The following is a 15119-nucleotide window of genomic DNA, read 5'->3' as shown; positions in this document are numbered from 1 at the left end:
ATGCTCAGCTCCCCGATGCCCAGCTGTGGTCACAAACCCGAAGCTCAATTTCCTCATGCTGGCTGGAACTCTACATCCAACTCTTGTCATGCCCAGCTGCAGGCACAAGCCCCGCTCTCTTGTGCTGGACTGTTGCCCCATGTCTAGCTCCTCCATACCCGGCTACAACCTCATACCCAGCTGCAGCTGCCATGCTCAGCTCTCTCATGCCTAGCTGCACCCCCATGCCCAGCTGCAGCTGACATGCTCAGCTCTCTCATGAATAGCTGCACCCCCATGCCCAGCTGCAATGCCCAGCTCTCTCATGCCTAGCTGCACCCCCATGCCCAGCTCTCTCATGCCTAGCTGCACCCCATGCCCAGCTCTCTCATGCCTAGCTGAACCCCATGCCAAGCTGCAATGCTCAGCTCTCTCATGCCTAGCTGCACCCCATGCCCAGCTCTCTCATGAATAGCTGCACCCCCATGCCCAGCTGCAATGCTCAGCTCTCTCATGCCTAGCTGCACCCCATGCCCAGCTCTCTCATGCCTAGCTGAACCCCATGCCTAGCTGCACCGCTCAGGTCTCTCATGCCTAGCTGCACCGCTCAGGTCTCTCATGCCGAACTGCACCCCCATGCCTTGCTGCAATGTTCAGCTCTCTCATGCCCAACTGCACCCGCATGTCCAGGTGCAGCCCCGTGCACAGCAGCAGGGTCTTCGCGCGCCAGGTCTGCCTGTTACCCATGATGCTTCGGGGACGTCCCCATTGCGCAGCTGCGGCAGCAGCAGCGGCAAAAAATATCATAATAATCTTGGCGGATGGCCGGCGTTAAGAAATTGCGCGTTTAGGCCGCAGAGAAGCAGGCGGTGAGTCACTCTTTCTGACGGGTATTGATTAGGGAGGTTCAGTACCGTGCGGGGATAGCCTCGGGCCCGCAGCGGCCTGTGGGAGTTGGCTGGGTAGGTCGGGGCCTGCCGAGCGGGCGGCCTGACCACCAGCGCCATGTTTGCTGTTGTCGCTTCGCATAGAAGAACGGGACGGACGGCGAGATTCAAGGCGAGGCCTCTGGGCGGGCCGACCACTTATTAATTAGCACTTCATTCGCCTTATTGTGCCATCTGTCACGTCGTGATCCCCTCCCCGAGACTTTTTTTTTCCCCCGATCACAGGCAGTTCGGATGGATTTTTCGTTGTTGTGGCGAAGATTATTTATCAGAAGCTGCCCGCTGCCAGCAGAAAATAAAAGGGCAAAGAAAGAGCTCGGGGATGGGTGATTCGAGATCTGTCCCCCGCTCTTTACAGGCGCCTGTAGCGTTCCAGGCGACCAGCAGCTGTTTCCTAACATCGGTAGCTCTTTAAAAAGATACACGCACACGCTTTACTCAACAGCTTACCACAACCTAATGCAACTTACATGATACAAAAGAAGCAACACACGTGCGTTTATTCCTTTTTTGACAGTTACGTCGTGTTCTTTCACGTAGTGTATTTCCAAAATTTGAAGGCTAAGACTTTAGAATAAAAAAAAGTGGCAGATGGTCACTTCCACTGCATACAATTTCTCCTTAAAATGTCAAATGTTCACTTACATTGCATGAAACTTTATTTGATTACTGATTTGAATATTGTTGCCTTTATTTTGTAACTTTTTTTATAAAAATGTTGACCCCTGAACCAAGGTTTCAGTCTGTACACTTCACTCAAACAACTCTCTGAATTTACTGTAGTACCTCGGTTTGAGGCATTTTCATGCTTTTCTTTCTGTAAGTTGCATGCGTTTTGGAGGATTAAAATCACTCGCATTTGCTTTCGTATTACATTATTTAAACTGGCATTAACCCTAAAAAGATTTCTGAAGAAGGGTCTAGGCCCAAAACGTTAGCTTCCCTCGTCCTCTGATGCTGCTTGGCCTGCTGTATTCATCCAGTTCATCTCATATTAATCCTTAAAAGTTTTTTTTATTGCTTAAAGTTAAAAAAATTGCTAAAAGCAGGTAGCACTTTTTTTTACAAAAGGTATGTAGTGCTCCTGTATTTATGCTGAAATAAGTGCTAAGCGTTTGAGTTAGTTCTTAAGATATTTATTTTAGGACTAGGACTATAATTTCATTCATAATTTGTTCTGAACAATGTGTAGATTTATAATTTTCCAAAAGTACTATAGTTGAGAGGAGGTTACAGGTTGTGATAATCCAGTACCCGAATTGTTGACAACACGGGTTCAGGAAAATCTTCGCACTGAATCAAGAGCTGAATTTATGGTGCGATGTCAGATATTGTTTATAGTCAGTCAATTCCTTTTGATCTTACAGAAGATATAAGTTTTTGTTCTTTGGACAATAGTGTGACGAGACACTACAAAATGTACCCATATTTTGGGATAATTTTATTGAAAATTGGCCACAGTATTGATTTTTTTTTGAAGAGCATGATTACAGATGCAGTGTTTGACTGAGGTGCTTTTCAGACTTTCATTTTAAAATTCCTTCTGGGAGTTGAATGTTGCTGGAAAACTCGGTGCTTTCTTGCCATTCCTATGAAGTCACGAATGTCATTTGTGAAGCACTTCATGGTTTTCTAAGATTTTGACCCGGTGAAGTGACCGAAAATTGAAGGTGACATCTAAAGTTTTTAACAAGGTTTTGTAGCTTGGCTTGTAGTTCAGTGGTAGACTTGTGCGTCAAGCTGGTATGTTTGATTGCAGATGTTTCGTCACCTTGCTAGGCTACATTGTCAGTGCACCTCTGGTGACATCATTCCAAATCAGGATGGTGTGTGACTTGTCAGCAGTGGTGTTCTTGTGTTGAGTTGCCCCTGTTGTTGTAAATTGTGGAGACTGAGAGTTTCACAACTGTTGTTGGAGGAACTTCGGTGAGTTGTTGCTTTTTATGAATGATGTGCACTGCTGCCAATGTATGGTGGTGTTTTGAGGGATTGCATGTTTAAAGTGGCATATGTGCTGATGAAGCAGGCTTTAAAGTTTGTTGAGAAGATTTGAGCCGAACACCGTGGCTCGGTGAGCAAGTCTGCAACCTGATGAAGCAGACTGCTTTGTCCTTGTTGGTGTTGAGCTTCTTGAGTATTGTGTTAGAAAGACAAATCTATATTTAAACATTCTGAAGGAAGCTGGAAGGTATAAAATCATTTGGACCCCTTTTTTGGCTTGAATTAAATATGTTTTTTTGGGCAATTATGTTCAGCAGTATGAGGCCTAAGACCTACCTGCAAATTATGGAAGTGAAATTTTTAATGTGTGCTACAAACCACTTGCAGTTTTTCTGGAAATCAAATGGTTTTCAAGAAGCAACCAAGGTAAGGTAGGAAATTAAGAAATGAATATGGTATCGTTGGGGGAACGAAACTGGCTTTGAGGACTCGGGGACCTATACTAATAGATGCCTAACAATGTTCTGTGGTTTGAAAATTCTGATTCACAGTCCTAGCAGTCAGTGATTTGTGAAGACACCCCAGAAGTCCTGCTTTGAGAAGTCTTTGCTGATAAATGCATAGAGTTTCTAAATACTAGTATTTCTGTCTCTGTAATGAAGCCTGAGGTAGTAGACTGTAATCCCATTCTCAACAGCTCTAATCCCAGTTGATTGGAACAGACCTGGGCATTTATCAATTGACAGCTGTGTTCAAAGGAAATTCAGTGGACGTAACAAGTTATTGTATTTTATCCTTTGTTACCAGACTTTGGTCTAAGGGAGTTGTTGTTTCCCTCTTTCATCTCTGTAGACACCTACCTGTCTTTTTGTGTTGTGTGAATGTGTCTACATGTATGGCATTAAGGGGATATAGTTTTAATACCAGCTGAAAGTTTAAATGTTGGTCAGTACTTGCCACTTGCTTTATTCATTCATACTAATTGGCTGTTTTCATGATTCATTCAAGAACTAGGTAACAGTGCAGAAGTGGGGAATTGGCCATTTTGGCAAGTAATTTAACATACACACCATTAGTGTTAGTGTTTGAGTATTGCTCCTATTACAGTCATTAATGCTGAAATGGCACTCATTGAGACAATTGAGAACAACATAAGAACATGCCTGCTCTGCCTTTGAAAAGAACATGGCTGATCTTTTCGCAGACTCAGCTCCACTTGCCTGCCTGCTCACCATAACCCTTAATTCCTTTACTTTTCAAAGACATCCAAGAGAGAGTTTATCTCTTTGCTGCCTTATGGATGTTTGTTAGGCTTTGGGGAGTCAAAAAATGAGTTTCTGTCTGCAGAATTCCCAGCTTCTGATGACTCCTGTGTTTATAAAGCATGAATCATGATTAGCTGAATCAAAAATGTACTTGTATTGCAGATGAGTGGTAAAATTTGAAGCAGAAGTAGAGATGAATGACTCCTCCTTTTAAGCAACTTGTTCAGAGATGTTGTGACACACATCTGGAGCAGATGGGACTTCAAACTGGGCCTCCTGCTGTGCCGCAAGGACTGGGATAAATGACAAGAAACGAAAAAGAATCAATATCACCTATCTAAGATATTTCCACCAACCAGGATATGAATGAACTCACTTGTGTAAGCAGCTGATCTGCCAAAATTAGATGGCAGTTCTGTTTTTTAGGAAGAAAAATCGAATTTACTTTAAAATCCTCAATACAGCCTGACAGAAGGCTGACAATTAATCTGGCCCTGGTTGAATAGACAAATTTCTGTTCTTATTGTTATTAGTCAGAGTCATACAGCACAGGAATAGGCTCTTCAGTCCAACTTGTGCATGCTGACCACGTCTCAAACTAAATTAGTGCCATTTGCATGTATTTGGTCTATATCCTTCAAAACCTTTCCTATTCATGTACCCGTACAAATGTCTTCTAAATGTAACTGTACCTGCATCTACCATTCCTCTGGCAGATCATTTCACATTCAAACCACCCTCTGTGTGAAAAGGTTGCCCCTCAGATCCCTTGTAAATCTTTCTCCTTTTACCTTAAACCTATGCCTTCTAGTTTTGAACTCTTCTTTCCCCCACCATAGGGGGGAAAAAGACATTGGTATTCATCTTATCTATAACCCTCATGATTTAATAAATCTCATGTTCCAGTGGAAAAAGTCCCGTCCTATTGGGTCTCTTTTAACTCAAACTTACCTGTTCTGGTAACATCCTCGTGAATCTTTTCTTCACCCTCTCCGATTTAATATCCTTCCCCCAGCCGGGCAACCAAAATTGTACACAATACTTCTAATTTGGCTTCGTGAGATCTTGTGTAACTGCAACATGACGTCTCAGCTCTTATAGTCAATGATCTGAATAATGAAGGCAAATGTGCCAAACACCTGTTTCTTTACCACCCTGTCTACCTGTGACACAAATTCAAGGAACTCTCCCTGAACCCCTAGGCCTCTGTTTGAGAACATTCCCAGTGCTCTACAATTAACTGTGCAAGTCCTGCCCTTGTTCGTCTCACCAAAATGTAACGTGTTACATTTATTTAAATTAAACTCCATCTGCCACTCCTTGGTCTGTTAGCCCAATTGATCAAGACCCCTCTGTAATCTTAATTTTGGTGTGATTTGCAAACTTAGTAACCGTGCTTCCTAATTTCTCATGCGTATTGTTTATATGAAAGGCAAACAGTGGTGGACCCTGCACCAATCCCTATGAAACACTGCTGATCACAGGCTACCTGTCAGAAAAACAGCCCTCCACCACCACTTTTGCTGTCCTCCTGTCAAGTCAGTTTTGTTTCCAATTGGCAAATTCTCCCTGAATCCCATGTGATCTAACTTTACTAACCAGTCTACCATGCGGAACCTCATCAAAGGCCTTACTAAAGTTCATGTCAACAATATCTACCACTCTGCCTCATCTCACTTTAAAACTCAGACAAGTTTGTGAGACTTGATTTCCCACACACATGCAATGCTGACGGTCCGTAATCAGTCCTTGTCTCTCCAAATGCAAGTAAGTTCTCTCCAATAACTCACCCACCATTGACGTCAGACTCACTGGCCTAGTTTCCTAGGTTTTTCCCTTGCAGCCTTTCTTAAATAACAGCACAACATTCGCCACACTTCAGTCTTCTAGCATCTCACCCATGGCTGTAGATGATAAAAATATCTTGTCCAACATCCCACAATGTCCTGGGATACACTTGAGTAAGTCCTGGAGATTATCTCCCTTCATGCCTTTTAAGGTCTCCAGCACGTTTTTGTAATGTGGATTGTTTTCATGACATCAGTATTTATTTCCCCAAGTTCTCTAGCTTCCATGTTTTTTCCATGGTAAATAGACAAGTAATTCTAAGTCCTTTTGTGTTGTAGCTTTCTGCAATTTTTCTCTATTCAAATCCTATTCTGTTCTTTTGATCTTCCATCCAAAACATAGTAGTTCATATTTTCCCACACTATTTGCTAAGTTTTTGCCCACTTGCTAAACTGATCAGTATCTCTCTGTAAACTGTTTGTGTCCTTCCCATTGCCTATTTCAGCTATTTTTGTGTCATGTGTAAATTTGGCTGTAGTGTTGGTGGTCAAAATAGAACATTAACTGTGGTGAAAATCTCATGTTTGTGTTCAGAATTGCTCAGTGATTCATTTCAAATTAGGAAAGGCTGTTGAACTGCCTTTAAAGCTATTGTCTTCTATTGAGAAACCTAGAAATTTCAGCTTTTTCCCAAATGATTTACATATTCTGTCTTCAATTCAAATTTAAATCAATTTAAATAATTGGTGAAATTTACAAATCTTAGAATTGTCAAAATGAGATCATTGTATTAAATTTTGCCAAGATCAGTTTTCATGTGTTTCTAATATATGGTTGTTATAGAAATACATTAGACAAGTATGGTGAAACTAGTTTGCATTAACAATTTACATTGAGGTCCGAGGTCAACGTTGTATCTACTTTCAGTTTCGTATTTCCTGACCTAGAGTACATTTTGTACCAGTATCATTGCAGAATGTCTCACGGAAAGTCAAGAATAGTCAGTTGTAGAAAGTGATTGGAGTTTGATGAAAAATTGAACACTGTGTATGTTGATTTATAACCATGTATATATTAAGGGCATGCACACTGTCCCACTGGCTTTTAAGTGCTACCCCACCCCCGCTAAATTTTCTTATTTGTAATGGAGATTTTCAAATATTCTTTATTTTCATCTTCAGCTAATTTTTGCTGTACAATGGGAATAACCTGGATCAAGAACATTTTCTTCTGGCTATTTGATTTCATTTGCTGTAGAATCGCCCATTTTTAAGGTTTAAGTATTCACAGCTGTCTTGCAACATAAGCAAATGTCTGCCAAATGAAAAAGGAGGTCAGGGTGCTCATCCTCCTGACTTTTGTCCGAGGGAACATCTTTATGACAAAAAGTCAAGAAGAAGGTACTGACAGGTCCTTTAACGCCTCTGAATGCTTGATGTTGTCCTGAAATGATTTGGAATGGGCAGGAAAGCAGAATACGTCAATGATAACATTGGAGAAATGATGTTCAGGTGCCGGTGTTAGATTGAGGTGGACAGAGTCAGAAGTCACGTGACACCAGGTTATAGTCCAACTGGTTGGGTGACAATGGGGTTATACTCTGAAAACCTGCAATTTCCAGAAAACCTGCAATTTCCAATAAACCTGGGCAACTATAACCTGGTGTCATGTGACTTCTAACATCAGAGAAAGATGTGAATTAAGTGGGATATTGCTTTTCTTGCACTTTTGCCTCCGTTTCCTTGTCTCCCAGTTAAGATGTTATCTTTTCAGGGCCTCCTGAGTTGGGGCAAAAGAGTCATAATGGACTTGTAACATTAACTCTGTTTCTCTCTCCATATATGCTGTCATATCTTTTAGCTTCCCCAGCACATTGTTTTCATTTTTGATGATGTATTATCTGAATTAATGACCCAAGCGCTGAGGCAAATGGACACAAACATAATCCTGAGAATTTCTGTGAATTATTCTATAATTTCACTTTGATAGATATGATTTTAAAAGGGAGGGGGGAAATTAAGGGACAGGTTAGAGTGAGTTTCATTGTGGTGCTGTTCTCGCTGAAGAGTATGAAATGGAGTGCACCCCACACAAATATGTCAGTCTGTGAGATTGATTCAGCAGAGAGCAGGAATTGGGGACCTATGTCGTTCTCTCTTGTCTCACTGGGCATTTGAATAATTGGGGAAACATCATTTTTATTCAAGGTGAGAGGGGTAAAGCAATTTGGAAATCACTGGAATTTGCATACCTTCAAATGTCATAGTTCCAATGTATTGAAGGCATAGAGTGAACAAACAGGAGAAAATTTATTGTTCACCAATCATGTTACATTGTATGATTGATTATTTAAAATGACCTGACTATTTTGCGTCAGTGTTTACATTGGAGAAGGATATGGAAGATGCAGAACGTGGGAAAATAAATAGTGACATGTTGAAAAAGTCCATTTACAGAGGAGGTGGTGCTGGACAGTTTAAAATGCATAAAGGTGGATATGTCCTTGGGACCTGATCGGGCACACCCTAGAACTCTGGGAAGTGAGGGAAGAGATTGCTGGGCCCTGGCTGATATATTTGTATTATCAATCGCGGGTGAGGTGCTGGAAGACTCTAGGTTGGCTCATGCGGTTGTCGCTATTTAAGAATGGTGGTAAGGAAAACCCAGGGAATTATAGATCAGTGAGCCTGACATCAGATGTGGGCAAGTTGTTGGAGAGAATCCTGAGACAGGATTTACATGTGATTAGAAAGGCAAACACTAATCAGGGATAGTCAGCATTGCTTTGTGCATGGGAAATTGTGTCTGACAAACGTGATTGAGTTTTTTTGAAGAAGCAATGAAAAGGACTGATGAATGTGATCTAAATGGACTTCAGTAAGGCGATCAGCAAAGTTCCTCATGGTAGACTGGTTAGCAAGTTTAGATCACAGGGAATACAGAGAGAACTAGCCATTTGGATACAGAACTGGCTCAAAAGTAGAAGACAGAGGATGGTAGTGGAGGATTGCTTTTCAGGTTGGTGAGGGGCAGTGTGCCGCAAGGATCAGCTCGATCCACGGATTTTCATCATTTATGTGAATAGCTTGGATGCAAACATCGAAGGTATGCTTTGTCAGTTTGCAGATGACACTGAGATCATGGCCTCAGTTCTATCCTCAATTCGTATACAGTTCAAAAATTACCTGTCTTAGCTTCAAAAACATTCAATGAGATAGCCTCAACTACTTCTTTGGACAGCGAATTCCACAGATTCACAACCCTTTGGATGAAGTTGTTCTTCCTCACTTGAGTCCGAAATCTGCACCCACTAATTTTGAGGGTAGGCACTCTTGTTCTAGTTTTGCCCACGAGTGGAATTAATCTGCCTGCTTCTATTTTATCTATTCACTTCATAATTTTGTACGTTTCTATAAGATCCCCTTTCATTCTTCTAAATTCCAATGAATATAATCCCAGTTTGCTCAGTCTCTTCTCATAAGTCAACCCTGTTAACTCTGGAATCAACCTCGTGAAGCTTCTCTGTACCGCCTCCAGTACAAGTGTCTCCTTTCTCAACTAAGGAGACCACATTCACGCACAGTACTCCAGGTGTGGCGTCACCAGCACCCTGTACAGCTGCAACATAATGAATCTGCTTTTAAACTCAATCCCTTTTCTCACGAAGGACAAAATTCCATTTGCCACCTTAATTACCTGTTGTACCTGCAAACATGTAGTATGAATAGTATTTCTAAATTGTGTCTTATGCTGAAACAAACGTGAAAGAGGGATAATTTTAAGTGTTTCAGTTTACAAATTCCATATTCCACAGTAAAAATTATGAATTTGGAAGCACTTGGGCTGAACGAGGAAGCAATGTCTGCATAGTATCTGTGTTTATATGATTTGCATTGTACCTAACAATAATTGCTGGATGGGGAAGCTTAGCTTAATGCTTTTGAAAACGTCACATTTGCTTAATTTTTCATATCTAAGAATAGGGTTTCTATTTTGTCCATGTGTTCTGGTATTACAGAAAAACTAGGATTATAGCAGTTAGGTAGCAGGAACTGCAGATGCTGGAGAATCTGAGATAACAAGGTGTAGAGCTGGATGAATACAGGCCGAGGAGCAGGAAGTCTGACGTTTTGGGCCTAGACCCTTCTTCAGAAAACGCTTTTTAAAAAGCGTTTCTGAAGAAGGGTCTAGGCCCGGAATGTCTGCTATCTGGCCTCTAAACATTGGGCAGTGCTGCATGTTTAGAGGCCAGATGGAAAGTAGAAATTGAGGTAACAATGCAAGAATGAAGTGGAGGAGGCTCATGATGTTTTAATCTGTGCTTTTAAAGTAAAACTTAATTGAAATTCTCTCCTTGTGAATATTTGAAAAACATTTTTGCTAATAAGTATAGTTTAAATTGCCTGATGCACAGTACAGAAAAGATGTTAAGGAAATGATTTGAAAACGATTGTGGTTGTGGTTGTGGTTTCCCCATGTATGGTCAAATCGTGCCAAGTACCTTCGTTAAAAGCACAACAGTATTACAAGGAGGTAGAATAAAGATCAGAGTTGATGAGGAACAACGAAGGAAATGTATTCATTGAAGGGATGCAGCTGATGAATTGAATGAACGCACTGCACTTGTCCATGACAAGGAAGCAGATGTTACCCAGGCCATGGTGATAAAGGAGGAAACTCGGCCACTGGGATTAAGGAGCTGATTTATCAAGATTGGATACATGTGATAGGTCTGCATTCATTAGAATTTGGAAGCATGGTGAATTGTCAGAATTCTGAGAGGGGGCTTGACAAGACAGGTATTGAGATATTTCCATGAGTGGGGGAATCTCAAAAAAAGAGATCATTGTTATAGAATGAGGGAACACCTCTTTATAACTGAGATGCAAAGGAATTTCTTCCCTCTGGGTGGTGAATGTCTGGAATTTTCTACCACAGAGAGTGGAAGAAGGTAGATCTCTGGAAGGATTCAAAGTAGAGGTACATAATCCTCAACTCCCCAATATTTCAAGTCCATGAGGAGCTGTCGTAAAGAAGGGTTGAGACCTGAGTCAACTCAGCCATAAATGTATTGAAAAATTGGGCTGACTCTGGTTGAATGGCCTACTCATACTACTTATATTCTTAGATTAATTCCATTGTTTTGTCTGGTATAGAGACATCAGGACTAAATTTGGGGATTGTCGGTTTGTCACTGACCTCGTGAATATAAGTCAACATACTTTTAAAAGGCGAAGACCCTATTTTAATTATCGTCTTTTTTTCCTGTTTTGATTAAGGAATTTTACAAGACCCTAGACCTGTAAAACATTTTGCACAGTGATAAGCAAAAGTCAAACTGACTTTGAACCTTCATGTGAAATAGTGATTTTCCAAGATAAGGTAATTTCCTGATGTTCATGAAGATAGAGTAGCAGTGCTAACTTGAGGATTGATGTCAATGTGAAGAAAATGCCAAGTGGTGGACTCCAAAGATTGGAGGACTTCCTGCAATTTGTGCCAGGGCTCTTAATCCTTTCAAAGAATTGTTTAACGTTTTCTTTTGCTACAGTGGTTTCCAGTTTATGTTCCAAACGTGCTAAAATTATGCATGACTTTCAGAATTTCTTCAGTGACAATGATGGTTGATTGCCAGCAATCTTCTCTTGTTAAGGGGTGTGTCCGTCTCTTCCCCCCCCCCCCCCCCAAAAAAAAAATTTACAAAATGTTCCATACAGATACTGATACTTAGGAACACGATCCCATACAGGGCCGAAAATGTGAAGATCTGACATCAAACATTTTCTGTACTTACCAGTGGCGATACTTTAATTTCTTGCATTGTGTTCTGACTTGTGTACAAATTAATTTGCAAGTGGACTCACAGAACTCGTTTGCACTCAAGGGACTGCCTCTAAAGTAAGTCATTATGGTTTCATGCTCAGGAGATTTCTTCATGGAATATGTATTCCCAAGTTACTGTTAATCAAAAGTTTACCAGCAAGCTGCTGCACAAAAGACTTAGTGCAACTGCTCGTAGTTTTAATGTTATTGTTCATCAGCAAACACATTTTTGAAAATGTTTGTCGGAATGCCTTAATCATTAACATCCAGTACTAAGACAAGTAGTTACTGAGAGTTATTTGTGGTGATTGTATGTCAATGATTATTTACCACACATTATTTAGAGACTTAAAATGATGGTTTGTTTCAAAGTTCTTAATTCTGTGTGTCCCAATATACATAATTTGTATGCAAGTGGAAGATGTCGGTTGCTGCATGTTACATTGAGTATTTTATAGTAGCGTCGAATACTTTTCAATTTTCGTTTTTTGAAAAATGATTGACATGTCTGTGTGGTTGCAGAAGCTATCACAGCATGACATGAACTTGAAGAATCAATTTTCCAAATACACCTGCCGTGTAAAAAAAAAAAGCTTGATTGCTCAAAACAAAACTTCCTACTCTAAGTTAATACATGTTTCGCGGGGCAGGTTATTCTCTAAAAGATGGGGGCGACACTAACAGCAGTCACTTAACATGAAAATTAGGTGACAACATCCAGTGAATGAGAGTGTGCTGGCTAAATTGTGTCACTCAAATCTGTTGTTAAAACATTGTCTTGCTGACTGGTTTGCCAGCTAGTGTAATTGAATAATTTTTTTCTATATGGACTGAAGTCACCATGTGTAACGTTTAAGCTTATCTCTTCCAATCTAAATATTCTAAAGATACAGGGTCGGCCATTTAGGACAGAGATGAGGAGAAGTTTCTTCACCCAGTGAATGGTGAACTTATGGAATTGTTGCCATAGAAAGTAGTTGAGGCTAAAATGTTACGTCCTTTTCAAGGATTTAGGTATATTTCCTGTGGAGGGGTTCACTAACATAATTGACTGGATGGCTTGTTTGCAATGCAGTGACACCAATGGCACAGGTTCAATTCCCACATCAGTTGAGATCACCATGAAGGTGCTTTCTTCTTACCCTTGCTTTTATGTGAAATGTGGTGACCCTCGGGTAAAACTCAACATCTGTTGTCTGCCTAATGAGTGATAGGTGAAGACTTAAAAACAACTCCATGCCCCTATGCCCCCCTCCCTTCTTTTGTGCATCTTCTTCTCACTTAAGCATATCAAAAGTATTCCAACTGAAGTTTCGACTTCCCTATTTTGAATCCACCCAGGATCTCCTGTACCTCCAAGATGTTCAGAGCTCTTTTGGTCACTGTTGTCACTGCTTTCTGAGAACCACACTGTGCCATGTCCACCAGAGGGACATTGTTAACAAAGTATCGAGCTGGATGAACACAGCAGGCCAAGCAGTATCTTAGGAGCACAATAGCTGACGTTTTGGGCCTAGACCCTTCTAAGATGCTGCTTGGCCTGCTGTGTTCATCCAGCTCTACATTTTGTTATCTCGGATTCTCCAGCATCTGCTGTTCCTATTAGCTCTGGTATGGACATTGTTGACCTCTCTCCATCAGCACCATCTCATGCTATTTCACAGCAGTCCTAACTACCCTTTCCTGCTTCCACTTCATTCTCTACATTGTTTGGTGCTCTGACAAGAAACTTTTTCTCTTCCTTTCGATGTTAACGAACACAAGTTGCAAAAACTGAAGTGCCCATGCCCCTCTGGAACATTCCTCCCTGTAACTGTTTCTAATACTTCTCCTAACCCTACTACTTGTCTGCTGTTCACAATCCCTTTTGACCTTCTGCTTTCCAATGCTGAGCATTCTGAAATCAGCGAAGGACTTCATTTTATCCCACTATCCTTCCCACTTCCATGATTTTCAGCCACAACATAGTGATTGTCTTTTTCCTTCTCTTTCACCTCTATGCCCATTTCTTTGGACAAGAGTCCTTTTCCTGTCCTGCAGACCCCTTCTCCTACCTCCAACATTCTCCCTCCAGCTGGGCCCTTCCCTCTGGCCTTTTCCTTTGAGTTAACCTTGTCATTGAGAACTATTGATGTGACATCATTTGCCTTAATTTCCCTGCCCCTTCACCTGTTCAAACCTCTCTCCCTCTGAGCTGACTGCACTCTGCCTTGGATCTAGCCCTGAATCTGTAATCAAGCCTGCTGATGAAGGTGGTGGTACTGTTGCTAGTATACTGACCTCTGTGTTGCCAAGATTGAGCGCTGGCCATTGATTACTTTGTCCTATTTGTCACTACCATGAACCCAGCTTTGACCATCAGATTTTCATATCCGTGACAGTCATTAATATCTAGGAACTCTTCAGACTCAGTCTTCCCACCTTGTACAGCACACTTCTAATTTTGTTTTCCCAAAATGCGCAAACAGGACTGCATGGGCAGACCCGTGTGTTTCTGGCCCAACAGAACTTGTTTCTTTTTTTTTTCCTCTCATTTTCCCCACTTTGTTCAATCTCTTCCCACTCCTATCCACCATCTGCAATGCTTCAGATGCCTAATGTCAGTTTCAAAATTTGCAGTATGTGGGCACCAGCTGCCTCATTTGTGTAATCCCTCTATGCGTTCATTCCCATACCATGATGGTTTTTGGAGCTCTTGGCTCCTTGCTGGAAAGAAGGCTTCAGCAGTCCTCTGCCTGGCCAAACTCGTTTTCACTTTTTGAACAATTTCTCCTTTAACTCCTCTGACTCTTCAGGTCAAAGATGTGGCTGTGGGTACCCAAATTGGTACCTGTTATGCTTATCCCTTTGTGGGATAGATGGAACATTCCCTGTTCCAATCCTTGCGTTCCCCTTCTCAGATTTTTGTCTGGTATACCAATAACATCATCAGTGCTGCTTGCCTTCTCATTCAGAATTGGGGAAAAATGATAAAGTTTGCTCCCAATTTTCACCATGCTGTCTCCTTTGCCTGGCTTGTCTCTGACTCCTCCTTTTCCTTACTCAACATCTGTTTCAATTTCTGGGTATAGGCTGGCCACTGATAGCCATTACAAACCCACCAACTCCCACTGTTAGCTGGACTACATATCTGCACACCCTGCTTTCTCTAAGCACTCTGTCCCATTCGCCCAGTTTCTCTGGGTCTGTCACATCTATTCTAATGATGCCACCTTCTTCAGGGTGTCTCAGAAATGTCCACCTTTTCCTTAACTGTGGATTTCCTGTCACTGTGGTTGACAGGGGCCTTAGCTGTGTCTGACCCATTTCCCACATTTTTGCCCTCCATCCCCCCCTTCTCTCCCACAAAACATAATCTTGAATATGCAACCCCGAG

General features: G+C 41.5%; 1 protein-coding gene across 2 annotated transcripts in view; it reads left to right on the top strand.

The window, feature by feature from the left end:
- The first annotated feature begins 733 nt into the window (after positions 1 to 733).
- LOC125467170 (zinc finger protein 280D) overlaps positions 734 to 15119 on the top strand; it is a 110503-nt gene continuing 96117 nt past the window's right edge. For both annotated transcript variants that reach the window (XM_059639306.1, XM_048562632.2), the window contains exon 1: positions 734 to 848. The gene's annotated coding sequence lies outside the window, so the exon portion shown is untranslated. The remainder of the gene's footprint in view (positions 849 to 15119) is intronic.

Source organism: Stegostoma tigrinum, chromosome 33, assembly GCF_030684315.1.
Source record: "Stegostoma tigrinum isolate sSteTig4 chromosome 33, sSteTig4.hap1, whole genome shotgun sequence".
NCBI classification, from domain to species: Eukaryota; Metazoa; Chordata; class Chondrichthyes; order Orectolobiformes; family Stegostomatidae; genus Stegostoma; species Stegostoma tigrinum.
The sequence above is the reverse complement of the archived record's forward strand: the minus strand, read 5'-3'. Positions and strand labels throughout refer to the sequence as shown.